Below are 9,029 nucleotides of genomic sequence, written 5' to 3'. Positions count from 1 at the left end.
AACTGAGCAGCAGGCCAGTGGAGAACACCACGCATCAGTCAGACAACTATTAGTAGCCTATGATCATAGCCATTAGGCTGCCAATGGAAGCTGAGAAATGCCACTTCTGAGATTATCATCTCTCTGGAGGAAATCTATACTGTTATAATCTTTACAGCTCCACACAATAGCATTATTATATGACTTAAAACAGTTATACTTTATTTAAATAGGACATTAAGTTAACATTGAATTGCATTAGAATTCCTATGAAAGTATGTGTGACATCCATATTAATTCCAAATGAATTCATTATGACTAGTGCTTTTACAATGAATACAAATGAGTTAACAATAACATAATACTGAAAAAAAAAGTTTGCAGTAAAGTCTCCAAACTATTTTTAGTGTCTGAACTCTTTTATAGTGTTCAAACTATTTCTTTTGTTTTATAACAATTTTCTTCATTCTTCCTAAATTCTAACAGAAATGTTTCAGTAACATATAATGTGTAGCATTAACACAGGATTGATAATGAAATGTCTCCTTTAAGCCTTGCTTTAAGGTGATGATGTGGAGACTCTATTCACTTCTCATATCCCAAACTTTTTTGAACTTTTTAATTAAACTAGTAAAACTTGCAATTTTTTTCAGAATGAAGACATTCTGACAGCAGGTATCTATCCTCTAACCACATGACTGGCAGGAGATATGGCAGATTATTAGCACAGCCATGGTTGCTTTGTCATTCCTTGACATGCTTCCACTTCTACAGCTCTGTTGCAATGAAACCTCAACCCAGTATCCAGTCTGCATTGCCTCATATACTGCTATATATGGACCTATATTGGACAAATGTACCTGTTTGAGAGCAGCATGGCCAAAACTGTCGATGTCCCAGATGGTTGTACTAACAAAAACCAGAAGTCAGTGAGTCAAAATGCTCCTGATATTCTCCACAGGTCCCTTTCCTGAAAGCTTACAAAGTCAATCAACGAGAAATCTATGTGCTCAGTAACAGAATAAAAATTAATGCCTGCATATCAATAAAATACAAAACAATAGCTATGAAAAATGACAAAAATTACATTCTACATTCACTAAGTCAATATTCATTGAATCCCACTATGTGCCAGATTTCTGGGCTGGGATATATTTGTTGACAAGGTTAGGCCATGTCTCACTCATGCAGCTCATGGCACGTGAGGGTCTTATTGACTTCTTAATGATCATTTACTCAGCTCCAATACCACTTTTATTTTAAGTAAACTGACTGCGTATACTGTCTATTGTTTTGAAATCTTTCAGAGTGGTCTTATTGATTTCTAATTTACAAAATATCAGCAGTTTCTTAATCATGTAAGTTCCTGTCCAAAGTCATTGAAGTTCACGAGGAAGTATACATGACAAATAGTGTAAGAGTATGGTGTTATCCAATATTTGAAACCTCTTGACTGTTCATTTTTATATTTACATCTTGTTATTTCTGTTTTTCTTTGCCCTAATACTACCAAGACATTCTTAAACCTTAAGCAAGAAGGTTTAAATGAGGCCTTGTTCAGCTCAGTTTTACTGTCTTTCATTTTGGTTGCTGCACAGAGTGCCCTGAGGCTTCAAGCTGCTTTTCTTTGACCATGTGTAGCCATGTTTGAGGCTTCTTTGAGGATAGAAAAGCTGCTTTGGACAACATGCTTCTTAGTCCCAGACAGCTGGTGAGCATGATGCATTGCCTCTGACAACCCTTATTCTGGCCGAGTATGCTGAGTGCAAAGAGATAATAGCTATACTGTGGTAGGTTAACGAACACACTGTTGTTCATTGTGGACAAGAGCCTTGCATTGGTTGTCTATTGTTGCATATGTAACTGCCTCAAAATGTAGCAGCTTAGTACAACAAACACTTAAGCAGATTCTAATATACTCTTGGTCAGCAATCCAAGAGTATATTAGTTCAGAAGTTCTGGCTCAGAGTTTCTCATGAGGTTGTAGTAAAGATGGCAGCTTAAGGCTGCAGCTGTCTAAAATCTTGACAAAAAAGAAGAAGAAGCTTCTAAGCTCCATTACCTGGCTGTTGGCAAGAGGTTTTAGGTTTTTCTTTGTTTCTGTTTTTTCCCCCATAAAACTGTCCCCAGATTAAGTGCTTCAAGATAGGAAGTACATGCAAGAGAGCAATGCCATATCGTCTTCTATGACCTAGTCACTGAGTCACACACCACCATCACTGCCTCATTAGAATTAAGTCACTGAGTCCAACCCAATCAATGGAAAAGAAATTATATATGGATGTGACTACCAGAAGGTGGAGAATCTGGAGGCTATCATCTCTCCCAAGCTTGTGTGGAACAGCATCAGCATGTCACTGGTTGGATTTCTGAACACAGTTGGAGCTCCATTCTGACTCCCCACACCCAGCAGGGAACCCAAATCATGGGAAAATTATGACAACACAAATATAACAACATTCCACCTGCTCATGGGATGTCCATGTTCTGCAAGGGCAAGAGAAGCTTCTCAGGCTTCCTCTGAGGTTGTGAGAAGGAAAAAACCACACAGCATAGACTTTAACCACTCACAGGGAAGATTCAGGCTGCCTTCTCAGACTCCCTCTATTTTGACACACCAATACATGGTACCCTGTATCAGCGTACCCTGCCATTGTGTTCCTACTCCATTATAGGAGAGACCCATTGAATATGGCACATTCTCCTGCAGAGAGGAAGAGTGAGGGTCAATATGACTCATTCTAGTCTCCTTCAACTTTGAGCTTCTTGGGTCTTTTTGGGGAAGCACCATTCACACATATTATTAGGGCATTTGAAGTTGTTTCACAAGTCACCACTGTTAATTTTATTTATTTATTAATTTTAAAAATTATTTTATTGCTGTTCAAGTATAGTTGTCTGTGTTTACTGTTAATTTTAAAGTGTTTCCTCTCTTTCATTTTCTATACTTTTATGATGCCTTCAGATTAACTATTTTCTCTTCTGCATGGTCTAATTTACTATTTAAATAGAGTGCACTTTTCATTGAAAACATGTTTCTGCGACAGCATGGATGGAACTGGAGAGCATTATGCTAAGTGAAATAAGCCAGGCAGTGAAAGACAAATTCCATATGATCTCACCTTTAAGTGCAACCTAATCAACAAAGCAAACCAGCAAGCAAAATATAACCAGAGACATTGAAATTAAGAACAATCTGACAGCAACCAGAGGGTATGTGGGAGGGGATAATGAGGAGGAAGCAGGGAAGGGTTTTCAAGAACAGCTATAAAGGACACACGGATAAAACCAAGGTGGGGTAAAATCAGGGGAGGTGGCGATGGCAGGAGTGGGGGGCAAGTGGGGGAAAATGCAGACAACTGTACTTGAATAACAATAACAGTTTAAAAAGTTAAAAAAAGGAAACATATTTTCAAATGTTTAAAAATTTGATGGATTTGCACTTCTTTAATATGTTCAACCTTTTAATAACCTCCTTGAACATAAAAAATACAATAACATTTTATGTCTTTGAAGTAAATAAGAAACACATATGTGTATAATCTGTGATTCTGTTACAGGGTGCAGCCAAGAGGGGGGACCCCAAATAGGCATTTGAAATGGGGTCCAGAACTCGAGGTGTCCAGGAGATTTTAAGATGTCTCCACCCCTTCCCCCACAGGTGTGAGTTGGGGGAAGGGGCACACAGAGCAAGAACATGCAGGACAGCTTTGCAGCTAATCCATGGCATGGTCATTTAACATACCTATAGCCTTTGTCTGGTCACTTAGATATGCTAAATAGCTATGGCCATGCTCAAGGCCAGGGGGATGGAAAGGGACCTCCCCCCCCAAGATGGGACTGGGGGGCAGGTCCCCCAAGTTACAGCGCCTGCGTGGGAGCTGGGAGAAGATTGGCTCCATGATATGGGGTCACACCTGCCCAGATCCACAATGGCGACCAGAAAAGCTGGAGAAGACAGCAGATTGAGGGCAAGTATGCCCAAGTGTAGGAGGAGTCGGAAATGAGGCTGCAGAGGAAGATTGGCCGGGGTTTTAAACCCAGACACGGCAGCCATTGGGAGAGAACCATGCGGCCTTGACAGAGTGGAGACTCCCACAGCCCTGAGAGAGAGAACCATGTGGCTTCGGCAGAGTGGGGACTCCCGTGGCCCTGGGAGAGAGGACCACGTGCCTTTGCCAGAGTGGGGACCCCTGCAGCTTTAGAAGGGGAACCACCACCTGGTTTTAGCAGAGATCCCGGCGACTCAGCTGAGGGTGCTGGGAACCCAGGGAGGTCTCCCAGTCGAGATGGAGTACTAACTGGGAAGAACCAGAGGACTGCCTGAGCCATGGACTTCTACTTCTTTTCCTGAGATACGGTACCCCAGACTGGGCAAAGGGGGAAGGAAGGAAGGACTGTGTCTGTTTGTGGGTGTTTTAAGGGACTTTGGGATTTGGGTGAAGACATTAGGTCACTACTTTAAGTTTGTATAGCATTAAATAAACATTTCCTTTCCTTGTCACAAATCTCTGGCATTGAGAGACATCTTTCCTCTGGGGGTGAACATGAAGAACCTGGGGGCTTTTTTTTCAATAATAGTATATCGTCCCAGGCCCCCCTTGTTTGTTCTGTAACAATTCCAAATTATAATATAATTACATTCACTGCTTTTTTTTTAATCTAACCAAATTAGATACATTTAGGGCAATATTTCTTCAAATATTTTTTTCCAATCTCTTTAATTTCTTCCTACAATATAGGAATGATAGTAACATTAACACTTTTGATTCTGCCCTACACATACTGGGGCTCTGTTAATTTTTTAACTATACTTTTTATTCTTTTTTTCCTTCAAATTGTGTAATTGCTACTGACATATTTTCAGATTTACCAAATGTTTCCTCTGTCATTCTCAATCTGCTCTTGAGTCCTTCCATGGAATATGTTTAATTTTAGTTATTATATTTTTCATTCTAAAAGTTTATTATTTATTTATTTATTTATTTATGTATTTTCATAATTTTTTTCCATTACCATTTATCCCCTCTATACCCTCTTTGGCCTCAACCTCTCCTATCCCCCACAATCACCACCCTGTTGTCTAGGTCCATGTGTTTTAATTCCTCTTTTTTTATTGTTGTTTTTTTATTCCTCTATGTCCAATGTCCCCAGAGCTGTCAGCCTGCTCTCTGAGTCTATCTCTATTTTCTTGTGTTTTTTTTAAATTTCTAATTCTCTGCTAAAAGTTTCTCTGATTGTATTTGTTTTAGGCATTGTTTACCTTTACTTCATTGAGTATATTTTTAAGCATTTAATAACTGCTTAATTTTTTCTTTTTAAATTTTTAAAATTTTTGTGATTTACAGTTGTTTCAATTATTTCCCCCTTTGCTCCCTTTCACCAGGCAAGACCCAGTTGATAGGGGTATGATCTTTCTCCCTCCTTTTCCCTCTCTAAAAATAAATACATAAGGAAAATGAGATGACTAAAGGAAAGAAAAATAATTTTAAGAGGGTAGAGAGAGAAGAAATGATAAAAGTAGGAAATAGAAACAAAATGAAGAAAGGGAAAAACAAAATCTGAAATGTAAATATGAAGGGAAAGGAAGAAGGCAAAATGGAGCAAGAAGAAGGAAGAGAAAAATGGGAGGTTTCAGATAATAAAAAAAGAAAAGTTTTTAAAAAGTGAAAAATAGGAACAAAATTGAAGAAAAACAATAGCCACAGCAATATCAATGACAATAATTTATACTGTAGTTGATTTTTTCTAAAGTCTTTGCTGTGATGTTCTATCTAAGGATCCTAAATGTAATCAAAAGCAGGTAAATGGCCAGAAAAATCTATTTTCTCTCAGAATTTCTGCTGGCCAATCCTGTCCATTTTTCTCTACTGATGACTAAAATCTCTGTGAAAATACCTAACAATAATAAATAAGATGAAACAAAAATTCTTTTAAATGTGTAACTGAGATAATGAGAGATTAAGGGAAATTTCCATTAGCTAAAAATAAAGAAGAGTTACCTAAAGTCATTAACTAATAAAAGGAACTATATCTTCTCTTCCTTCTACCAAACATATTTTAGATTCCTATCCCAAAACATACCCAGGAGATTATTTAAAAGTCAAATGCTATTTTAGGGGAGAAATTCAAAGACTTTAGGAAATAATGTTGAAGAAGAATTGTCATTTATGACTCACCCACTGATCTCTCTATTTATCCCTGAGAGTATCTGAAGACGATCTTTTAACCAAAGCCTTAAAAATTACATTGCTTCTTGTGATGCCAATATCTCTGAAAATGTATTTATTGATATGATATCCATAGGCCAGAGATGCTTATTAGAGATGGTACTGTGCATATATATAATCAGCCAAGTTGTGATGTGGCCCAAGCCAAGATGGCACTTAACCATCAGAGACAACATAATAAGGCTATTGTAATAGACAGATAAGGCCAGCACAGTAATCAGAATGTATGATCCATGAACACTATTTGATTTCTGTAACCAGCAAATGCCATGTCTAGATGAGACCTGCTTGCGTTATCAAAATGGAATGTTTCATTCATCTCAACTAATTCCAGAAGGGATTCAGTAGATACACATGAATAATGTGCAGAACATATACCCTTGTCAAAAGATCTTTATGTTCTTCTTACTACTTTCTCTAGAGGGATCTGTAGATATTTAATAAGAATCCAATTATTTTCTGGTAATTAGAATATCACTGAAAGAGTTAAGGTGGCAAAGAAGTATAAGATAATTAGAACGTGGACATAAAATCATCTGTGAACACATACAGTAGGTATGGCTCTGATTCCTGAGTGTATAATTGGAAAAAAATGTCCCAAATATATGACAAAATATTTGGATTGTGAGCTGTTATCACGGAAAGGACCAATGGGTAAACCCTTGGAACATTTCCTTCCTCAAGTATAAAATCATTGACTGTATTAGAACAAACACTGGAGGGGAAAAAAGGGTTTTTTAAAAGATTTTATATATTTCTTTTTAAAAAGAAGGGAAGGGAGGGAGAAAGAAAGGAAGAGAAGCATCATTGCCTGGGTGCCTCTCACACACTCCCTACCAGGGACCTGGTCCACAACCCAGGCATATGCCCTGACTGGGAATCAAACCTGTGACCCTTTGGTTCACAGGCTGGCACTCAATCTATTGATTCACACCAGCCAGGGCATAAAAAAACAGGAACCTTATTCATTTCACAGCTCCATTTGATTATCCTTTCTTTTTCAAAACAAAAAATATAGATGGATATTAAGGACTGTTCTAGATGTGGTCTTTTTATGAAGCAAATGAATATTCTGGTATCTGCTATACAGATATCCATCTGGTAAATGTCCTTCTTCTCTATCACTATAAGTGGAAGATACCAGGGCTATTATCTGACAAGCACTTTAGCTTATATTGACTGTTTTGCCTCCTGGGATATATAAATTATTTGGCTCTTTACCATACTTAAATCCATCAGGAAAATTGATCATCTCACCATCCTCATGACCTAATGTTAATTGTCTACAGTAATAGTATCATTTATATTGGACTGAGGAGCAAGAAATAAGTCAACTATATATGCATATGTGTGTACATGTGCATGCATTTGTGTGTGTGTGATCTTGGTGAGACACATGAACTCCAGAATGGTTTAGGTTATGTCAAGATCTCCCTTCAAAGTGATGGTTAATAGAACATGTACCTACCCTCTCCCATTAAGAACCTAGTGCAATCCTTGGTGGATTTCTCATAGTGATTTTGCTCCTCTAATTCATTTACTAGGTGTTAGAGAGTGTTCTGACTTTGGACATATGCAGGGAAAATGAAAAATATTTCCAATATTTTTAACTCTAAGTTAAACAGTTCTGTCACCTGGACATTTTAGTAATTGAGATTATGATACACGCTAATAAGAAACTCACTGTGGAGGCCCTATTGTTTTAGAACAAAGACATTTGCTTTTATGGACAATATCAATTCTCTTTTTGGCAAACTTCTTGGAATTTTTCTGGGCCTTCGAAGAGGAATCTGATGATAATAAAAATAAAGATAGTCTGAGTTATTTTATCAGGTAGTCACAAAGTCAGTATTTTTTGGTGCCACTTCTTCCTTAACTGATCTTGGTACCAAGCAGGTCTTACTAAGTAATCCTTGAGTACACATGTAAGTTAAATTAGAAATATGGTCCTAGTCAGAGAATAAACAAGCTTTGATAATTTTTTAATTGCCCAGTAACCTAGCACCAGCCATTTAGAAATCTGCTATAGAATTCAGGTATCCTTTTCAAAATAGAAAGGAGGAAGAAAGAATTAACATAGGTGTCTGCAAGCAGTGCATCTTACTTTTCACAATGCTTTTAAGAGTGATAAGCTTTAGTAAGGATCTTTACTAATTATGTTTGGCAAGATGTCTGAGAATAAAAAGAAGTATTTTAATAAGTGACCAGGAGATTTTGGAAAAAGTATATGAATGGATACACTTCTTGAATTTTCCTAGAATCATAAAATATTTGGTTTTCATTAAAATACTCGCCAAGCCCTAACCAATGTGGCTCCCTTGGTTGAGCACCATCCTGCAAAATGGAAGGTTGCAAGTCTGATTCTTAGAGCACGTGTCTGTGTTGCAGGCGAGTCCCCATTTGGGGCATGTGTGAGACACAGCTGATTGATGTTTCTTTTACACATTGATGTTTTTCTCCTTTCCTCCCTCCCTTTCCCTATCTTTAAAATTAAATAAATAAAGTCTTTAAAGAAAATATTCACCAAAAGCCTACTGTTGTGGGGGATTTAATAATGAGATGGAAAAGATGACCTACTTTGTGCATAACAGGTCATACAATAGCCTCAGAAGGGATGGATCATGAAAAGTTATGACCATGAATGGTACTTTGGGAGCAAGTCATTAGTTCAACAAAATAAATTTTACCTTGTAAAACTAACATGTTATCATTACTGCAAATTGTATGATTTCAATAGCAATGTTCAGTCCTGAGCATCTCACATAGCGTTTTATATCCAGATGACAGACATATAGCAGTTTATATGTTGTTAATCCTTTT

This window comes from Phyllostomus hastatus, unplaced genomic scaffold (assembly GCF_019186645.2).
Source record: "Phyllostomus hastatus isolate PE091 unplaced genomic scaffold, TTU_PhHast_1.1 phas_contig_58, whole genome shotgun sequence".
NCBI classification, from domain to species: domain Eukaryota; kingdom Metazoa; phylum Chordata; class Mammalia; order Chiroptera; family Phyllostomidae; genus Phyllostomus; species Phyllostomus hastatus.
Note: the sequence above shows the minus strand (reverse complement) of the source record.